The 20,427-nt window shown below is 34.7% G+C and overlaps 1 long non-coding RNA gene across 1 annotated transcript; it reads right to left on the reverse strand.

The window, feature by feature from the left end:
• Window positions 1-3,554: 3,554 nt before the first annotated feature.
• Window positions 3,555-5,910, reverse strand: LOC126875551 (uncharacterized). Its single transcript, XR_007693551.1, has 2 exons — window positions 5,408-5,910; window positions 3,555-5,259 (listed from the first exon to the last, which is right to left on the reverse strand). It is a non-coding gene; the product is annotated as an uncharacterized LOC126875551 (long non-coding RNA).
• Between the last annotated feature and the right edge of the window lie 14,517 nt (window positions 5,911-20,427).

The raw sequence follows: 20,427 nt of genomic DNA on the forward strand, positions 1-20,427 counted from the left end.
CCTAGCCCCTCAACATCCTAAAACCAAAACGAATATAAACCGAGACTTCACCCAGCTCGGGTAGTTCTTGTTCCTCTTCTAGTTGCTGTACTCATACAACCCCTATTCTCCGGTTCGGTGTTATTTTGTAAGTGTTTATAATAAAGTTTTATAAAGGAAAATAAGTGGTTGGGTTACGACTCAGCCTTCTTACTACCACCCAAGTACCAACTTTACGTGACAGGAGCCGCCTCGGACCTAAGACTGATAATATATAGGACTTGGGTTAAGTAGTAGAAAGGTAGTCGCGATACACTGTGTGGTTTTTAATAGTTCTTACACACGGTGTGTACGCGAACCTTTCCCACCAAACTAGATTAAGAGTGGGGCCGCTCCACTGGGATACGTCGCAAGAGAGGGTAGGAGATCCGACCGGCCTTGGATACAGTGTCCGGCCGTGGGAGGGAGGAATCCGTCTTCAATGTCTCTGCCATGTACATAGCTTTGTTTCCCCCTCCTTCCATTGTGTCTAAGGCATGAGCCTGCTAGGTAAGCCTTACTGATGAGTCCACTAGCAGGCTCTGGACGAAACACACTTTTTTTCTTCTTTTTCTCCGTCTTCCTTCATATATCCGTGATAATTGTAGGCTGCTGGCTGTAGATGTCGCTTGCCGGGGTGTAGTACTGCTGTATTTCCTTCTTATTTAGATGTCGTGGAAGAAACATCGGACTTTGGAAAAGTACGAGGCGCCGGGATTTGAACCCGGGATCCGAACGTTTGTACTCTATGGCGCTAACCACTGCGCTGCCGTCGTCCGACACTAGTTGGTTTCGAGTGGTGAGATTTGCGTTCTCGTGTGCCGCCACGAGAGGAAATCTCAGTGTGGGTGTGCTTTCTGAACGAAGAACGCGGATTCGTTGTTCACACTTTTCGTTAGGAAAGTGAGGGTGCCCATTGATTATAGCCAACGTTAATGAACGAAGATAGGAGGAGGAAGCCTCCTACCAACGTGGCTCGTGGGTGACATTGTTTATTGGAAAAATAACTACCCGCTTTCTCCGTTATTTGTAAGAGTGCGCAATAAACCTAAGTATTGTTCTAAGGACCATCCATAAAACGAAAACGCTTACAGGGTTAGAGATTCCTTCAAGCTATTAAGATTACGTCAAAGGATTCAGTTTATAGTATATAGTATGTAGTAGATCAGTATATAGTATAAAGCTTCAGACGGCGCAAATAAGTAGTATAAATAATATTTGTGATAGATTTGGCATCAATTCCATGTTTCCTTTAATATTTGCCTTTAGAAAGTCCAATTCGTTTCACGATTATACAAATTACTAAAAAAATGTCTATATTAGTAATTTATTTATTTTGCATTAATCGTGACATGTTAGTTGCATTATGTTATATGTAAACTACCACAGAGAAAAAATGATAATCTTTCAGTTATTAGTTTTCTGATTTTAATGTCATTTTATGAGTACTTTAACACGAGGTACTTGTAAATGAAAACAACCAATTAGGTCTAAAAACATAAGCCTGTTACCAAGACTCTTATTAAATTGAACAAGCTTTTCAAAAATCGAACGTGTATATTAACGCGAACTTATTATTTGACTGATTTGACTGATTTGACTGACATCCGAAATTGGTGAGATCATATGAAATTTTGCTTTTCGCATCAAAGCCCCTGACAAGAGTGAAATGGGTAAACAAACAACGGAGAGGAAGATAGAGGAAGAGCGAAAGAGGAGCAGTAGCATCGAGGACGAACAGGCCGCGGTGTTCCAAGAGGAACGAGATCAGCTGCGTGCGGACGCAAAGAGACGGATTGAGGAGATCCAAATCCGAAACATGCGGGCGTATAACAGGAGACGCAAGAAGGCGACAGCATACAGGACGGGAGATCTAGTGGCAATCGAGAGGATGCAGAGGGGTCCCGGGCTAAAGCTGCATCCGAAGTTTCTTGGACCGTATCGGGTGATAAATGTCCTGCGAAATGGCCGATACATAGTGCAGCGAGAGGGGGAGCACGAAGGGCCACGTACAACTTCCACGGCAGCCGATCACATGAAATGGTGGAATGCTGACGATAGTGATGTAAGTGCGAGCGGCGCTGATGAGCACATCTGAGGGCAGATGTGATTGTCAGGAAAGGCCGATTGTAATATCGTAGAATAGCTTTGATTGGAGATCGGCTGAAAATAGAAAAACCGTGTACGTCGTGTTTCCGTGGTTCGTTTACATTTAAGAGTGCCTACGTGACTAAAGGCACGTAGTTGGTAGTTCTTACATAGATATGAGGGAAACAATAGACAACGTTAGAAGAAGGACGGTTTCGCTATTCAAGGCGAATCGAAAAGTGTGCGTGTTGCGAGAATCAGAGTTGATCGAGACGTCGAAGCATAGAGTCGTTAGAATTGAGTTGCGAGTGTTGTCGAGTGTTAGAGTTGCTAGTGAGAGAGAGAGAGAGAGAGAGAGAGAGAGAGAGAGAGAGAGAGAGAGAGTTACCAAATAGTTGTCAAGTTATTTGTTGTAAATACGAGCGTTGCATTTAGTTTTCCTGTTAATCAAACATCGTTTCTCTGTCTAACTAATATCTGTATTTTCAATCCATTATTAATAAATTATAATTAATCGGACAAAATTACACCTTTAATATATTCCGATATTACATTACCGTGATGTAATATTTATCATGCTTATTTTGTACGTAAAACGAATCGTTGGAATATTCCCGAAGCTAACGAAGCATTTCCCAAAAGTTAAACCGAAGAAATTAACGCGAATAGTTAAGTGAAATTTTTCCATTAACTTGCTGACCAACCGGCAAATAAAAAATCATAAAAATTGTTTCAATGTGTTGAGGTCACGCATAACTTCTTTTTTCATTGACGATTACCAAACAGGTAAAATTTCGAAATTGTACGAAGGCCACGTGACCAGATCGTATTGGAATTTGAAGTGCATGGAAAAAGACAACTCGAAGTACAAACCTTGAGCTGTACTACTCGAAGTACAAACGTGAACTAATGGATGCAGAAAAGCAATTAACGCCAAACATCCGAACAGCATCTTGGAGCCCGTCATTGTTCTGAAATAAAAGAAGTGACGAATTAAAAAGACGCAGGACTAATAATAATAAAGGAAACTTAGTTCGTATTATAAATTGAATTTACATCAGAAAAGAAGCACGATCAAGCGAAACAGATCGTAGAAATGACAAATATCATCGATATACGTTTCAGTGTAATTTCACTTTTGAAAATTATTTAGTTTAATACGATCGTATTCATCGCTCCGAAACTTTCATTGTGCTGCAATTTGTGCTGCGTCTTTTTAATTTCTCTATCTTTCTGTGTTTTCGGAAAAATTACTTGAAAGATTAAGAATTGCTTGCCTTATTTTATTTTCGATTAGTTAGGATTTGATTATTCCAGGTAAGGTTTATTATTTATAACAGGTTTTATCACTTGTTTATTATTTAGGAGTTTGTTATTTTAGGATTAGTACCTTTTAGGATTTCTTATCCTTCGAGTTTCTGTTTCAGATATCTAGGTCTATTTCAAGATGTTTTATTACATTAGGATTATTTATTCGATTAAGATAATTTAAGAGTTTCACAATGTACAAAGAAATAATCGCGTGAAATTTAGATTTATGCTTTAAACGTATTAAACACGCGGTAATTTCAATGTCTATAGCCTCGAACGTGTTCTGATTAGTTGTGTCATTGTCTGTGACATTGAAATCACAAAAATCCATTGCAAGTGTGCTGTCATGCAATGTGGATGTAATTGGGTTTTTTGGATATTTCCTGTATCATCTGATTTGTACAGTACTATTTTAACGCAAGGACAGGAAAGTTATTATATATTTCCCGTCCATTATTTGAATCGTTGTGAAGTGTAACGAATTATATTCGATTCGAGGAGATGTTAATGAATTACCCATTTCATATGTAATTACATGGAAATAAAAATCATTGCAAAAATAATTGATCTAATGACAATGGAATTTCCAATATTTTTTTGTTTCGTCACGTCTTTTTCATAATATATCTTTTATAGGTACGTGATTTATTAATCGTTCGAATGGAAATAATTATTCGTATAATATTCAAATGATTCTAGCCATAAAATAAATTAAAACGATACCTGTAATGCAATCTGCGTATGACGTCAACCTCGATCTATGCTTATACAAGAAATTTTATCAATCAATGACTAGATATACAATAATCAAATATTATAAAATTTCCTGAAAACCTTTAGGTGTTAATATTAAGGTGTTAATATCTTTAATATTTGCAAGTTATTGTTTAGCGCTAAGTAGTTAGAATGTAACAAGTGGTGTACCAGAATTGAGATAATTAAGCCACACGAACAATCTTATTTAGATCTTTTTAATTTTTTAATTCTCTTTTGCCCTAATACTTCGTAAAATTAATCTTCATTAGCTACTACACTTCATAGAATAACAAGAGATAATTTTTCTTATATAACGTTTCATTCATAAAATCTATCATTAAAGTATATCTTCATAAAAATATCATTCCATACTAACGGTATATTTGGTGTCATACGAGATAACAGTTACCAGTGATGACATATGTAACTTTATAAAGATATCTCGTTTTATTATATATTAAAAGAATGTACTCATTGCTGCTATATTTCAGATGAAAAAAAGGTGGCAATGATTTTACAGTAAAATCGTTCGTTTACAACTGATTCATTTACATTTCATGATAATATTGTGCATTCTGAATATGCTATGATTTGGTTTAAAATAATAAATAGTCCATTCTTGCATACTATTGCTCCAGCTTTACTTGTATTTTCAATATTGGTATAAATAGAAAGACAATTAATGTCGTTCGAGTCTATTTTCGGATCATTTATATTACGTTTAATCCATATAGTTATTATATGAGACATAGTATCGTAAAATTTGGAAGAATAAAACGTTCGTACAGGAAGTACATTTTATAAGAACTCCAACAAATCTGCGTGTGCACCTAAAATACAAACTGATAGTGATTGTTCATAAGTTTATATACATTATCTAATGTCAATCGAAGGTATCAATTCTTTTTCTCCATAAGAGTACTTCTTCATTTATATGTGTTCAAAAATACATGTGTTCAACCGTGAAGCATATGTCACCTACAACGAAAAAGAGTTTTCCAATACTTAATATTTCCTTTATATACCTATGAAAGTCTATTCTTCGCGTAGTATGAAATTATGAATAAATCTGGAATATTGTTCAATCTGAAAAGAAAAATAACTTATTGACATCATTCATTGATACGAGATTCAGAATGTTTGTTTTGTCTTGCAGAAAAAGAAGGCAGCCCTCCCTTTCTTTTAATGTGAAATAGAAAGCGAAAATTTGAAAACAGATTTTTTGGAAATTTACTTGCAAATATCGTTTTCAATATCGTGATTTTCTTCCCAATGGTACTGTACTTTCAAATTTTCCAGTATCCCTCTAAAAACAAAAAGTCGAACCTCGTTATTATTAACGTAGGCATTACAAGGAAGAGAAGTATTAGAAAACAGCTCCTTTTTATTATGGATTTCTTTATAATCATGTAAATAAGAAATTCCGGAAATTTTTTCCTCAAGAATTTAATTCTTGTGCTTTGATTGATAATTATTACACTACATACTAACTTTTCGCATACTGTTCGCGTCTAACAATTTCCTAATAATAACTACTTCAAAATTACATATGTTCTTGCATGAATTCAAAAGTACGTATGATACAATTACAATTGATTCTAAAATAATAATTATTTAAAGATATTAAGATACTAATTAAACGTTTCACTATATTTCAAAATCTGGAACAACAAATTTTTATTTATAAAAAATGAAACTGTCTTTATATATTCTTTGTCATGATGCTATTTCTTATATAATATTTTTTACATATTATCCATCCACCGCATGATATCTCCTGAAAAATCAAAATATTAATGTTATATTATTACAATGCTTCTTAAATTTCAATTTTTGACAAATTTGAAATCCAATATATTTTGCACAATTATTATTTATCAAAAAATTCCAAGTTAGTAACTTTCTTTTCAAATGGCAAATAACATATACTTTGACTTACCTGTAAGTTTTTGTTCCTAATCATCATTTCCTCTTATAGAACATCATTATTGTTCTTATAATTACTACCAGTGTCATAGATATTGTAGTGGCTACAACTGAATTAATAGAAAATGATAAATAACTGTGTATAACACTAACACATAATTGTGTATAACAATGACAGATAACTTTTACTTACATATCAGTCGATAAGGGATTACTGTGATATCCTGTTGATGTTTCTTAAGGCACTTGATTAGGTGCGATACGGTATCATTCCTTATGGTATACTGTAGATAAGTATTTTAGAAAATAACAAGAATAAATCTAAATTATTCAGAGGTTCCAGTTTCGGCTTAGACATAAATACAGGACCATTTGCAAAGAAGAAAGGGTGCGTTTCTACAGCCTCGTTATAGTAACCATGAATACCAATCTCTGAATTACTGGTTACTAAACATAAATATCCTATAAAATTTAATATATTTCTTTAATTTTTAATACATACATGAGTTAGTAGTTCTAAATTATGAATCATCCTACCTGTGATATTACACTTTTCCTTATAATATCATCACTCAAGTGAACAACATTAAGATCATGTAAACCATGTCATCCTATCTTACTGTGAAGATACTTAGTTATGTTATCTAACATTATAAAAATATCATCAAATTCAAGTCCTTTTATTCACATCACATGGCCACGACGATCTGGTTCTTCGTTATATAATGTTCTAAAATTTGTCGTATATATAGGATGTACAAACCGTGATATCAAGGTATCAGTTCTTCCTTCCCAAGGGACAGTTTCATTAAAATTCTGATAGAATTAAAAATTAATTATTAATATTCTAACAATCATATATGTTAAATACGTTATAGTCAACGATATATACCTGAGCGAATGTAGGGGTGATTCCTTGATAATTATAAATGTCATCAGCCCACATCATTGTGCCACTTCTTTGTACTCCAGCCTCTAGATTAACAGCCTAAACAAACATACGAAATTTTATAGAAGCTGTACAAAATATAGTATATATGCGCAATATTGAAGCGTTCAAGGGGATATAAAGGTAATGTACATCACATACACGTGTACTCTCATGCAACAAAATACAATTAGATTTAATAGTATAAGCTCTTTTATTCATCATAATAGATTGGAAATTTAAGTGTCTTACGAGGGTGAGTAAAAAGTTACCAGCTCTGTCGGTGTAGAATTTATTTTAAGCAATTGTCAAAAAAGACATACATCATTTTTTGACATAATCACTCGATTTCTGTATACACTTTGTCCATTTGCCGAAGGACCTTTGTATTTTCTCATTAAAAAATGTTTTGGGCTGAGCTGCGAACCACGAATGCATCGTCGTCTTCACCTTTTCATCAGCTTTTTCGGCATCCATCTCGCACAAACTTTTTAAAATCCAAATCTGTCGTGTACTATTGCATAAGCAGAGCCGTGGCTGATTTGCAAATGATTTGCCACATTATCCACTGTCACTCGTCTATTCCATAGAGCATAAGTTCATGAGCACGTTCAATGTTGTCATCGGGGATGTGGACGGGCGTCCAGCTGTTTTTTCATAACACTTGTGCGATCTTCTTTGAACTTTTGTGCCCATTCAAACACACTTCGTGACAAAACACTTTCTCCATAATGTGCATTAAATCTTTGATAAATATAGGCATCAAACATAACCTCCGACCACAAGAAACGAATCACAGCATCCTGCACTGTTTTCCTGCAAATCACCATTGCAAAGCGCCATTACTCGCGCAACGGTCACAAACGAATTGACGTAACACAAAGAAACCTGCGCAGCAGCACTGAACAGATATTGACGTCATACGAAGAGTGCAGATGGATCAATACGGTCGACAGAAGTTTTAACTATCTGGAGTGCGGATAAATTTTTACTGAGAGTCGTATAGGAATCTATAATCTGTAAGTACACCTTTGGCTGAATGGAAATTTCTCTTACATATAGTCAAAAATGCTGAAACTGTGTATTGAATTGGAAAGTGATAAAAAATAAGTGAAGTTTCGAGGTTGCATGTGATTGCATGAGTACACAGGACGTTTTTAGCGAATAAAAAATAATTTTGAAAGACACGAGACTTATCTTGTATTTTATGCACTCTCTGTGTCCGAATTTCCAGAAGCTCTCTATCTTATGAAGTGTTTTAGATTAGCCGGAAAATTTTGTACGTACGTACAAGAAGTATACGATCTAAGTGGAATATTCCATTATTCTCTTGATACAACAGAAACGAAATTTACAGAACTTCTCAGAAAGTTGGTTTATTATTACCAAATTAATAGAATTAATATACGTTTATCATCTTTACATACCTAAGTCGTGGAGGTTTATCGTGCGTAAAAAATTAGTGTCGTTTCAAAGTTACATTTCGTACATTTTAAGCCTATAATTTGTAACGTACAAAACAATGTAAATTTGAGCTGTTTCTTATCTCCACAATAAGAAAATCCAACTTTACGTTTTTTACACAATGATATTTATGGAACAGTAATATCATATTATTGCATCGCTTGGAGAATGAAGTCAAGGTACGATGTGACCCTAGTGTAAACGCTGGGATACCCAGCTGTGCCGCACTTATAAGCATAAGACACAATACCTATTAAATACGAGGTTAATTCATGTTGTATCAGCAGTGGTCCGCCGCGGTCAGCCTGAAAGGATCGTTAAATTTTTAATCAAAGATACTGAAATATATCGATCGAATTGTATTGAAATTATACTTATATACAGTAATAATCTTCTATTGATTTGTGTATTGAAATACTCCAATTTATAACGTACATGTTATATGTATTTTGAGCAAAACTAAGATTAGAGGAAATTAGATTAAATACCATAACGAGGTGTGAGAAGTGGGCAAAACTATTAAATTGTGTTTATCTATTATTTTTAATGTTTAAGACGTCGATTTGATGTTAATTCGAATCGACGTGTCTTCAGATACCGTATAGTTTGTAGTAACTCTGTAACTTAATTACCGTACAAGAATCCTCTCCACCCTGAGCATGTTCGGCGCATATTATACCATCAGTGATATCAGGTGCATTAGGAAATTTGGAATAAGCTATTTTGCATTCGGCGTTCTTAATCACTGGCATTTGTACTTCCATTAATGCATTACGTCGTGGTCGTCCTACGAAGAAAATAAGAAAGATATTTAAGACTGGAACTATTTAATTTTATTATAAAATTGATATCACTTACTATATCTTAATGCTCCCGATCCAGCAACAAGGGGGTTATAGCCGACGAAGTTGCTCTTTCGTAGGGGCTCTTTCGTACAAATGGGATATACGTACCCTGAAAAATAAAAAAATAAATGAAAATGCAGGAAACGAATGACCAAAAGTATGAGAAAGAATTATACACGCTTTATGACACAATATATGTGTACAGTAAGAAATTTCAGGATATGATACTTCAGTAATACTCAATAGCATATATATATATATATATATATATATTTGAGGACTTACTCGAAAATGGCACCTCCTCCACCAATCTAAGAATGGCAATATTATGATTGTGTATGTTTTCTATTCCATCCATATGTGCACAATGTGCTGCGGTCAAAACATGCCTAGCCGATATCAGGGAACCTCCGTACTTCCATAGTGGTTTGTCTGGGTTTCGGGGATTACGAAAACCTAATGCAGCGATCCATGGCCAATCGCCTAAAATGCAATAGTCATAGTTGTGAATGTACATAATTTTTTCTCACATAACGAGTAACAACGATTATTACCTATTCGATATTCGATCATACAGCAGACGATAAGTACATACGTACAAATACTCTGAAATAGAGATTTGATAAAGACAGAAATTAAATTTTTATTCCAGTGGAATACAAATTATTAAATAATTCTATATAATTTCTATTTGAACTATACTGAACTATAAAGTTCAAACGTGTAATTTCTGCCCTAACAGTTTTTGATCTCTATCCATATTATTACTCCTATATCAATTTTTTATTTCAAGCAAAAAGATACTCTTCCTAACATGAAGTAAAAGAAAGAAATAATTCAAGTTAATAAGTAAAGTTACTACCGATAAAATCATAGCATTATTATTTAGTCTAATTGAAATGTACATTGATGTGCTGTTTAATGCCTTTAAAGTTCATTCTTTGCAGTAAATGGCTTATTATTAATCGGAAAGAAAGACATAAAACGTACCAAGTTCAGCTGGTTTACCATCGACCACCCTGGTATGAGAGACGTTGCTAAAACCACAGTATGGTGGTCGCAAAGCCTTATACTTATACACAGTTTTTATTAAAATTTCTCTCTTCTCTTTGTTTGGATCGTTCGGACAGCAAACGATCGTAACATTGCCCTGGTATCTGCACACTGATCGTCTATAAAAATCGGTGGCTGTACGGTACTGTATCTGCCATATTTCTTGCAGAGGTTTACATTTTCTGTAGTCAAGGCACCTGCCTTCTTGATTGTCCGGTGTGGTACATTCTGGATCAAACAATTTTAAAACATTTATACAGTTCAAAGATGCGTAAGAAAGCGACACCGATTACTCAACTTTCGAAGTAAAAGGCCGATCAAGTCCACCGGATTGCCCTACAGACACGTATTAATCCGTAAGAGTTAGTCATCATGTTGATAATAATTATCTAAAGAAACTTTTCACGTGAAAATATAAAATTTTAATTGATTAGATATCGTGTTAGCCATACTTAAGAAAGAAAATGAAAATGAATGAAATGAAAGAAAAGGACTACCTTCAACCTCATGTTTTAAATAAACACTTTGTCAGTTTTGCGGTAAATAAATTCTTAGGAATTCAGGACAGTTTTTAGTGAATCATTTTGTTTCGACCGTTCGCGGAGAGACGCGATCGCGAGATAGCACGTCAACGAGAGTTGTAAGTTCCCATTACGATTAAATAATCGACGCCACGAACTGATCGATCCCCTTATTTCGATTATGATAATAAGGGTAGTTCAATGAAATTCCACAGAATTAACACAAATAAATTAATGTTTATTTCAACAACTTATTAACTAGAAAGATATAAATGGAACAAAAAAAATGTAACTGCGTTTTGGTTGATAAGTAATGCGCGACATACCACCTGTGTTGACGGTTCGACTTCTCGAAAAGTTCTGAACGCCTTTCGATTTTTTTCGTTTTTTCTGGAAGGCGACCTCCACTACGTTCGGATCACGCCACATTCTTTTACGCGAGGTAAAATAACGACTACGAGTCGACGTTTCTGGAAGTCGCCCTGCTTAATGAACCATGCGCTTGCCACTACAATGTTTGTTTGCCGGGCAGACGCGACGGTCCGTCTGCGACATTATAGTGCCGCGATCGATAGTTAAGAATATGACCTATGGTAAGCCGCATGGCGTAACATTCTCCCCCCGTTGAGAGGGTACCGATCAAACTAGCGAGGTGTGGTTGAAGTTCCCATCTTATTTCGTCTCGGTGGCTAGTTGTTCGGGTTTCTCGAGATCGGGTTGAATTGGCAGTGGGACAAGCCTTTTGACGCCCCGATCCAAAATGCTTTTTGCCGTCTGAACTGTAGCTGTCCGGATGACACTGTCACGACCGGCATACTTCAAATCCGACGGACTGACGATAGAGATAAAGCACTCGGCGACAATGTATATCGCTGAAGTGCCTAATGAACCATCAACATCCCAACGGTCCTTCCACCGAAGGTTCTAGAAGAAAGAGCACGTGGCAACGGTCGCGGACGCCTAGCAAATGCATGGACGGTGGGGATGTTGAGGGATGACAAAAGAAAGTAATCGGATCCGATCGAAAGTAAAATCATAAGAGTCAGTCTTAAAAAGTCACGCCCAGAGTTCGGAAGTAGATTGTAAAGTGTATTGATGTTAGAAAAAAAATAAAGTTTTCTTTTTTTTATTTTTTACCTCAAATTCCTTTTTTATTTTGTTATTTTACGTGACAACACCATCGGCGCCTGGATGAACTCGGCCCAGAGGCCAATGCATGGAGGGAACGTTGTCCTCTCTGAGGATGACGATTGTGCCCTTTTGGATGCTGTGTCCACCCTTGCTCCATTTATTGCGGTTGGTTAGCTCGTTCAAATACTCCTTATGCCAGCGGTTCCAAAAATGTTGTTTAAGCTGTTGGATATGCTGCCATTTGGAGAGTCGGTTCGATGGAATGTCTCTGAAATCTCGATCACGTAAGCACATTAATGAATCGCCAATGAGGAAATGTCCGGGAGTGAGGGCTAGGAGATCATTTGGATCGGTGGAGATAGGAGTTAGCGGGCGGGAATTGAGGACTGCTTCTATTTCTATGATAAGAGTATTACGGTGTTAAGCTCATATGTTTCTGTTTCTCCACTCGCGCTGCGCCATAATATCCTTTGATATTTCCGATCCTCTGGTCGTACGAGGAATTGCCGATACATTTTCTCGATGTCGCCAGTGAGTACGTACTGATGAGCGCGGAATCTAATTAATATACAAAATAAATTGTGAATTGATTCGAGAATATAGGATTTCCCCATTTTCATGATTATCGTGATTTTTGTATAAATATATTTTTTAAGATACTAATAATTAGGTACTTATAAATTAGTATTATCAATTATTTTGCATTTATAATTCCGCCTCTAGTATAAGTGTTAATTGAAAACTAACTTTATGTTTCAAAAAGTACTAGCAAAGTCGTTGAGTAACAAGCCACTGATGCTAACACAAATAGCATTGTCGTAATTAAATATTTCTAAATATTCATTTTTCATTTTGAACCTGTAGAAACAATTTATTATATATACTATTAGCTAAGTAATTGCATATTTAATTAAGTCGAAATATAAAACTTAGTTATTTTAATAATTTAAAAAATAAAAAACTGACAAACATTTCAATTTAATTTATGGTTGGAACAAAAGACATTTCATTAATTGAAATATTGCATTGCAGAGTACTTTCCAAAATACGCCGAGAGTATTCCTGATGGTGAAACGAGCGTTGCTTCATCGAACGCAGCTAAAGAAAACAACATCTATGTAGTTGGTGGTACGATGCCTGAAATAGAGGGCGCTAAATTGTACAATACCTGTACTATTTGGGGTCCCGATGGAACTTTGATAGCAAAACACCGAAAGGTAAGTAATATATTCCTTTATGGCTTTGAATTTGAAAATATTGGGGTGAAGAAAGTGACTCTATCTAGGAATAATTTAGGAATATACATATGTACATACGTATACTATAACCAATTCTATAATTTACGGTTTATAAAATACGTTATGATACGGGAAACGCCCATTTTTGTTGTAATGTGTTTGTTGTTGTATAAATTTTTCACATACTTAAAATATTATTATACTTATTTTTTCTCCTTTTTAAACATTATTAAATGATAAGATTTTTTAATAAAAGAAAGTGATAAAAACGCTGTCAGTTATTAAATAAAAAATAATTAAAGTTTAGGAGTTGGTAACTTTGATATTAAATTACAAAAGTTGCAGCAATAGAATTAGCGACCACATTTTTATGTTATTAGGTACATCTATTCGACATCGACATTCCTAATAAGATTACTTTTCGAGAGAGTGATTCACTCAGTCCTGGTAACTCCCTAACGACGTTCGATGTGAAGGGCTGCAAAATAGGTATTGGCATTTGCTATGATATTAGATTCGAGGAAATGGCACGCATTTATCGGAACAAAGGTACAGTAACTTAATCGATCAATACTTAACTAGCAAAAAATTAAATATCTTTCTTAAATATATCCTATATAAAATTAATATAATCTGTAACTCTGTATAAAAAGAAGCTTAATTTAAAAAACCAGTATATTTGCTGAAAATGAAACAAATAAAAGAATTAAAAGCACAATAAGAGGACTGTCCTCGCATATTCAGAAATGATGGAATGTGAACCGTGCAACTACGAAGTTAATTGGTATTCGGTGGCTTCATATTTCCTGCTTCTCTGGGTTAGGTTGCCAAATGCTGATATATCCAGCGGCATTCAATATGACCACTGGACCACTGCACTGGTCATTACTTCAGCGTTTCAGAGCGAATGATAATCAATTATACGTTGCCTGCATATCACCGGCTCGTGTTCCTTAAGCAAGTTACGTCGCATGGGGACATACACAGTTGACCAATCCCTGGTGAAAGATTCTTTACGATTTGGAAACTCAAGAGAATATGGCAGTCACCGATATCAAAAAAAAAAAAAAAAAAAAAAAAAAAAAACTGGCGAACCGTGTGTTACCACAACGAGACCCGCGATGCTATTTGTCGCTTTAAATTGTGCCGCAACTCGTTTTTGAGATCTTTGCCAAGGGCGCGTTAAAACATGCTGAAAATATATTTCTGGCTTTTCTGGGGTTTAACTGAAATATGATAAATAACGTTGTAAAACATATGTACTTATGACTTACAGAGTAATTGAGTGTACAAAATATATAGTATACAAAATAGCCAGCGATTTAGGGCTTTAAAAGATCAAAAGGAAAGAAAAGAAAAGAAAAGAAGAAAGATAATATGTTGTGGCAGTCTAAGTCGATCTAAGAAAATAGATAAAGGGAGGGAGGGGCAAAGCTAGTTAATCTGGAAAGAATCCAAGCGTCAATTTCAAGCATTTACAGAGAATCAAGCGGGCTGGTTAAAGTCGTGAGTTGAGCAATTATCCCGCGTTAGGTTCAATCAGGTTAGTCCCACGCGAAATTGATCCAACCATGCGAAAACGAGTGTATTCTGATTTCTGTCGCAGATACTTCTGGCTAGTGCAGTACCTACACGGTGGTTGTTGAAATAGCCGCTTCTCATCTATTTTCCGCAGCGCGGACATCATCCTTTGATCCCTTACGACTAACGAAGTTTTCGAAGATGTACGGCAGTTTGAGATTCTACTTGAAAATGATCATGAATGCGGTCTGTGTGCCGTCTGCTCTTCTTTTTGTCCTTCCGTTAAAGACTGGTAAGTTGATACTGATTAATTATGCGATCGAAACCCTATATAATGGCTACAAAAATGCCGCTAATATAATATTCCTTCTTTCTTGTATCTGTCTGCCTCTCAGGTCGTTTTACTAATTACAATAAGTAATTTCGACTTCTTTGCGCTCTCTTTTAACGCATTCGAGACCGAAAGAAATTCATATCAGTCAGTAGGCAAGGGTATAATATACATATTTTATATATAACTTATGTAGTAATGTATATATCATGATAATTTAATAATATATATATATATATATATATATATATATATATATATATATATATATATAAAAGATATATATACAAGATATATATACAAGAAAGAAGATACAAGAAAGTAGGAATATTATATTAGCGGCATTTTTGTAGCCATTATATATGGTTTCGATGGCATAATTAATCAGTATCAACTTACCAGTTTTAAACGGAAGGACAAAAAGAAGAGCAGACGGCACACAAACCGCAATCATGATCATTTTCAAGTAGAATCTCAAACTGCCGTACATCTTCGAAAACTTCGTTAGTCGTAAGGGATCAAAGGATGATGTCCGTGCTGCGGAAAATAGATGAGAAGCGGCTATTTCAACAACCACCGTGTAGGTACTGCACTAGCCAGAAGTATCTGCGACAGAAATCAGAATACACTCGTTTTCGCATGGTTGGATCAATTTCGCGTGGGACTAACCTGATTGAACCTAACGCGGGATAATTGCTCAACTCACGACTTTAACCAGCCCGCTTGATTCTCTGTAAATGCTTGAAATTGACGCTTGGATTCTTTCCAGATTAACTAGCTTTGCCCCTCCCTCCCTTTATCTATTTTCTTAGATCGACTTAGACTGCCACAACATATTATCTTTCTTCTTTTCTTTTCTTTTCTTTCCTTTTGATCTTTTAAAGTCCTAAATCGCTGGCTATTTTGTATACTATATATTTTGTACACTCAATTACTCTGTAAGTCATAAGTACATATGTTTTACAACGTTATTTGTCATATTTCAGTTAAACCCCAGAAAAGCCAGAAATATATTTTCAGCGTGTTTTAACGCGCCCTTGGCAAAGATCTCAAAAACGAGTTGCGGCACAATTTAAAGCGACAAATAGCATCGCGTGTCTCGTTGTGGTAACACACGGTTCGCCAGCTTTTTAAAAGCGCTCTCCGTCTGCTTTTTCCTCTCTTCCCTGTCTCTTCGTTTTTCCTTAACAAGCGAAACCATTTTCGCGAGGACGAGAGTACGGAAATGACGTACTGGCAATTTTGTTTTGTGATAATACAAGCAGCTCGGTTTCAGTGAATTAAACTTGACCCCAAGCTTCTACTTATCTATCTTCCTTTCCTTTATTTTCCCTTCTATATCGGTTTTGCGGTTTTCCACATTTCCATCACAATAAACCATGTTTTTTCTCGATTTTACATGTTAGCCAATGATTCACGGCAAAAGCGTCGACTGTAAAAATATTTGTAGTTGCAATAGCAACAAGTATGTTTTCTCAAATAGAAAATATTGGGAGCGTACACGCTGGCAAAACAATTCATGAATAGCTCGTCCTCTGCTTGTTATTTGTTTCGATACTGTTAGCAAACAAATTCATGAAACATACTGGTATAGCGTAAAATGAACATAAAAGTTTTGCGTACACTTGAGAGCTGAACTTTGGTTGTTATACGTATATTATACATATACGCATACAGTTATGTATATGTATATATATATATATAGAAAATTCCTTAGAACTTTGAGCTTAATAACATATTAAAATCATTAACATTAAGGAGGTGAACTTTACTTACCAATTACCAAAGTTTCTTCCGCCAAATAATACATAAAAATTGAATAAGATAATGTAACTAGTTTTAACTTTTTTTTGTGTTATAATTTGAATCACTCGATTTATCCGACTGAGGATGGTCGATCGCAATCTCAATTTATACGTATTCTCATCGCATGAAATAGATCACATGAGGGATTTTCAAAAGTCGATGGAATATTAATCGCGATTAATTATTTGTAGGTGTATTCTGTGCGGCTAAAGCAGTCACCTAATGAATTATTGAGTACCAGGAATGTTAGCGGTAAACAGGATTGCGGCTATGAATGATTCTCTAATGTCTATATTAGAGATGAATTTGATAATTTATCCTCATAATATGCAATCCGCTTTTAAGTGGAAATCATAATTAACAATTTCTGTTTGATTAAATATGAAGAGCAGATAAATCGATACGCTTAAATCAATATTAGAATTTCTTAACATTTTTATCAAATATTTTAGCACTGTAAAAGCGTCGTAGTAGAGAAATATTAGGTTGTTTTAAAAGTTTCTTTCGTTTTATAAGATAGTAATAGATGTACAACATTTTTCGTTTTATATTATTTTATTGAATTACGTGTGATCCACCTTTTTCCAATTTAATGTAAAATAATATAGAATAACATAAAACAAAATATGTTGTGCATCTGTCATTTCTTTATAAAACGAAAGAAACTTGGGACAACCTAATAGGAATTTACTTCTATTATCCATTATAAAAATGGATTGTTAATCCTCTAGGAGATATGAACAATATAATTGCAATTAATAAGGAATAAGCTAGCATAACTTAAACCAGCTTTTGCAGAAAGCTATTAGCTGAAGATGTTTATTAAACAATGACAACATGAATTTTCTTAAGTACCCCATTTGGTACTTAACCTACTTCGTAAGTACTGTGTGTCCTAGCCTTCAAAGGATGCAATTTTAACCAGAATGTTTCACATTACTTACCCGTATTATTTCCTTGTAATATAATTTATATTTACATTATCTACGTTACGTTACATTCTACGCGTTAATGTAATGTGATTTTTATTTCTAATCGAAGTTATTCAAAATTTGTACTATCTCAATAAAAAATTAACAGCCTGCAAAAACTTCACAGAAGCATTAGTATCTTCGAAATTATTTAATTCAAATGGCTAATATTCTTTAACAATATGCACTCGACGACGTTTATCGAGAGAAGTATGTGGCGTAATAGTTAAACTTTCAATTCATATACATATATCGTTTATGAAAAAGTAGTCATTCTGCTTTTGTGATCTGTGACACACTATAAATTCTCATAAGCTAACTAACGCGTAATCTTCTGTAACGTATTAATATAATATAGGTATGTATATCTCGACTTTGAGCAACCAATTGGTGCTAAATAAGCTTTAGTACATACTTCTTACACGTAACAAAAGACCAGTTAACATCTCTGCTCTTAAAAGAAAAACGAAAGAAGCTCTGAAAAGCTGCAGAGTTCAGGTCGAATAACACCAGCTCAGATAAATGACCCTCTAACTTACCTTTGTCCTCATCGACGTCAGTGATTTTAAAGCTAGTTATAAAGTGCACTTCTCAGCCAGCGTCCATGGCAGTCAATATTATTTAACGGGTCTTAACGCGATGTAAAAAGGGAAAAAGGAGGAAAGAGGGAACAGGGAGGCAAAGAGAAGAAACGAATTTTTCATTTTCTCGAAACTGGATCAAGTTTCAGGCTGCTCGCCAAAGAGTCTGTAGCTATCGAGACAAGATTAGACAAACCACGCTTTAAAATTGCCACAGAACTATAATAATCCTCGAAATCAATACGATTCGTCGATCCATCGCCTGATTAAAAAATGAGATAGGATGAAGCTCACTAGTCGGCCTTTGAACTTTCAATAGCGCTTACGGCTCGTATACTCTAGTTTGAATGCTACAATGTAAGCCAAGTCAGCTGTAACTAGCGTTCGCGTGATTGTCGCTATCTATTATTCACGCGTTACACGTTCACCAGACAAACGCGTCTACCGGTTGACATTGTTTTCTGTCCTGAGTTTCAAAGCAATTATGTTGCTTCGTGTAATCAAATCTCGCCAAACTAACGATAAGTTCTTGTTTGATCTTACACAGTTATTAAAACTATACAAGTTAAACCAATCTAGCCTAAACAAGTAATGTCGTTATATATTCTTTTTTAAATCTATATATTGTTTAATAAATCCTGGTTAGGATATAGTAGCTGACAAAAATATTCGGACAAATATATTTGTAGAAACATTTTAGGAGTGTATTATGCATAGTGGCACTATTTAATACTGTACTGTGACTATCATGGTCGTGTTGGTATTATTCGAAACTAATCTGAAAATCTGTATGGAATTTGTAAGATATTTAGTACGAGTACTGTGCATTACTGATATGTACACAGCCGAGACGAGATAACGAAGGTACTGCTCTCCATCGTTCATCGCTACGCGTTGCTAATAGCAACATATAATGCATATATATCTCGCAAAGACCATAAAAGTACCCAATGGAACCACGTTTAATATTTGATAATAATGTCCCATTACAGTTTCGTCATTTTCAATTAATTAAACACGACCCTCTCTTTAAAAATTAGAAGATAAAATACGTAATACAAATCTACTCGAAATCTTTTAAACCTTACGGACGACCTTACGGACCTTACTTATGGTCCTTAAAAGCAGCAGGGATTAGCAGAATATTAACTGCGGATTTTTCTTGGACCGCAGCATGCAATATGAAATATGGTTATTAAAATGTACACTGAAAATTTCATATCCATAAGATACTCGTGCTTGTAGAACCTTGAAAATGAATTCTTAACCCAAATAGTCGACCGCGATACTCGAGAAATTTTGTGAAGCTGACGTCAATACCAATATGTACCGTCGTTGTGCTATTATTTCGTGATAAACCGTATTGATTGCACTTCCATTTCACGGAATTAATTTTTCCACACAAAAAGTGATAACGATAATCGAAAAAAGAAAAATATACTACCACATTTCGTATCAGCATACACAAGCGCACTCGATTTTACACGAGTATACAATTTGCAAATTCGACAGAACGATCGGATTTAATTATTTTTTCGATATTTCAGGCATCAAGTTCTATTTACATATCGAACGTTGAAATACGGCGAAATACAAAATGTACAAACCACTCTGGACATTAATTAACTTTAAACGTTATTGATTAATTAAAGAAACCAACCATTGTGTTGATTTTTACATTTTGAAAAATTGTTATCCACTTTTGCTTTGTTTAAAAATTGAAAAAAATACTTTTATTGTAAGTCACGAGTATCTCTTTTATTTATTTAAACTTTAGATCAAATATTACAATTTATAAATATATCATTTATTTAGATATACTTGTAATATCTGTTTTATAAGTTTGTACAACCATTTATCTATTTATCTATTTTATTTGCACATAATCTTTATAGACTGATTTTGTAAAGAATAAAAAATTGTGATTCTATTTAAAAA

Source organism: Bombus huntii, chromosome 18, assembly GCF_024542735.1.
Source record: "Bombus huntii isolate Logan2020A chromosome 18, iyBomHunt1.1, whole genome shotgun sequence".
Classification (NCBI taxonomy): Eukaryota; Metazoa; Arthropoda; class Insecta; order Hymenoptera; family Apidae; genus Bombus; species Bombus huntii.